Here is a 2,574-nt window from a genome sequence, read left to right as displayed (position 1 = left end):
ATAGAACAAGAGCTTGAACAAGGAGTTGTGTTGCATGTTCTGAAAGAAAGGACCTGATCTTCCTAATGTTGTATAAAGCAAATCTGCACGACCGGGCAGTTTTAGCAATGTGGTCTGGGAAATTCAGCTTATCATCAATCACAACTCCAAGGTTTCTAGCTGTTTTTGAAGGAGTTATGGTTGATGAGCCTAACTGGATGGTGAAATTTTGATAAAGTGATGGATTTGTTGAAACCACAAGCAGTTCTGTCTTAGCCAGGTTGAGTTGAAGGTGATGGTCCGTCATCCAACAAGAAATGTCTGTTAGACATGCTGAGATGCGAGCAGCTATCGTCGGATCATCAGGATGGAATGAGAGGTAGAGTTGAGTGTCATCAGCATAGCAGTGATATGAAAAGCCATGTTTCTGAATGACAGAACCTAGTGATGGAACCTCTGCCATGTAGACAGAGAAGAGAAGTGGTCCAAGTACTGAGCCCTGAGGCACCCCAGTAGCTAGATGTTGCGACTTGGACACCTCACCTCTCCAAGATACCTTGAAGGACCTAATAGTAATTTCACATTAATAATAATTTCATAATTTAATATATTTTATTTAATTAGTAATTTCACCTTCAATGGTATGACAGTTCAAGCTGATCAAGTGTTTCTGCAAATATTTTCATATATACTTTAAACAAAAAGATGTTAAAAATAACTAGGGTGCAGATGATGGAAACCTATTTGCACATGCAGCTGGATGACATATTAATGTATTAATATAGCTAATATTACAACATAATATCCTGCACTGAGTGACTTTAAATGCTGATTTGTCCATTTGTTGTGACACATGACACCGACAGCATATTCATGGAACATTTTCCAGAGTTTTTGCACCACACCTTTGACCCAAACATGTGACTGACCTTTGCTGCACACACAAAAACACAGACCATTACAGTAAAATCAGCTCTCTGGGGAGCAAACGTTTCCACCGCCCATGCAAAACAAAAGAAACTGGCCCCTTTGTTCTTACTATTTCTATATTCATTTTCAGCAGTGCTGAAAAAACAAAAGACAAAAAATGACCAACTGATGCAAATTCTGAGGCAAAAATGTATTTTGTTTTTTCAGATTATAATATTCTATTATTAAAGAATCAAATAGTTAAATCAATAATTGTATAATAGTCCCACATGCATAACTTTATTGTCTGGCAGTTCACACATTTGCACTTTGGCCTTAACATCTGTCTGGGACGGGGTCAAGAAACAGCCTTATCTAGTCTTTAGCAGCGTGACACTATTATTGCAGCTGTGCATGTTTGCAGTAATACAGGCCTTTCCTTAAAAACAGTCCAATGTTTCCGGTCTCAACACAGTTCAAATGTATTGCAATGACAGCAGCTGCAAAGCATCACCCTGCTGATTTTCTACACATGTAATTTCAGAAAAACACCTGTTTTGTTCGGGTTGTGCTATAAAAGCTTATTCTACATCGCCCTCTAGTGTCAGACGAATCAGTTCACATTCTGTATGCTTGTTTGCAGATTCAGGATTCTCACATCTTTAACCAATGAATTTCCATTGCTAATAATTTAAAACTATCATTGGGAAAGATTTTCATTTGTATTTCAGATAGCAATCTGTAGAGTTAATAGATTTAAAACCATTTCACACATTTCATTGTCTTAGTATCATTATGAAGCTATTAGCGTTTTTGTTAATAGTTTGAATTCTTTTAAATTTTAGATTTTCCATTTTTAAATTTTAGTAATTTGGTCATTATTTAATATTTCTATACAGTTTTTATTAGTTTTAGTTTTTGTTATTTTAGTACATAAAGTTAATTATGTAAATGAAAATGTGAAGTTTCCTCAGCAACTAGCTGGAATAAAAAATAAATAAAGGAAACAAACTTATATTTCAGTTAACAAAAGTTTTTTATGGTTTGTTTACTATAATAACCCTGATACAAATATCTCCAATAACACAAAATTGTCTACAAGTAATATAGATATATATTACTTATATTTATTTTTTAAACTTAAAGGTTTTAATGCACACTGCAAAAATTATTTTATTACTTGGCAATTTTGTCTAGTTTTCCAGAACAAATATCTAAACATTCTTAAATGAAGATAAGATGAGAAGCAAAATAATGTCTGTTTTTTGTGTCTTCTAAATGTATGAAAGGAAAAAAAAATCTGCCAATGTGGTCAAGAAAAAGAAACTTAATTCAAAGGGTAAACTAAATTATTTTTATTACCCTATTGGCATATTTTTTTTCTTGTTATAAGCAAAAATTCAATTAATGTTTTTGTTTTTTTGAAAACGACTTAATGTGTCATTTTGCTTGTAAATGTATCTTGATTTAAAAATATTTAGACTTAAGAATATTTGTACTGGAAAACAAGTCAAAAATACTGAGGAGGAAAGTCATTTTTGCAGTGCAGTTTCTATCTAGACATTCTCAATAGAAATTTCCACTGCTTTTAACATTTCCATCATTTCTATGACATTTTCAATGACACAAACAATCAGACACACATTGCAGGGACGAAACAGGACTACATGTTTATCAAAACTCTCC

This window comes from Sinocyclocheilus anshuiensis, unplaced genomic scaffold (assembly GCF_001515605.1).
Source record: "Sinocyclocheilus anshuiensis isolate Anshui unplaced genomic scaffold, SAMN03320099.WGS_v1.1 scaffold163, whole genome shotgun sequence".
In the NCBI taxonomy this organism is placed as follows: domain Eukaryota; kingdom Metazoa; phylum Chordata; class Actinopteri; order Cypriniformes; family Cyprinidae; genus Sinocyclocheilus; species Sinocyclocheilus anshuiensis.
Note: the sequence above shows the minus strand (reverse complement) of the source record.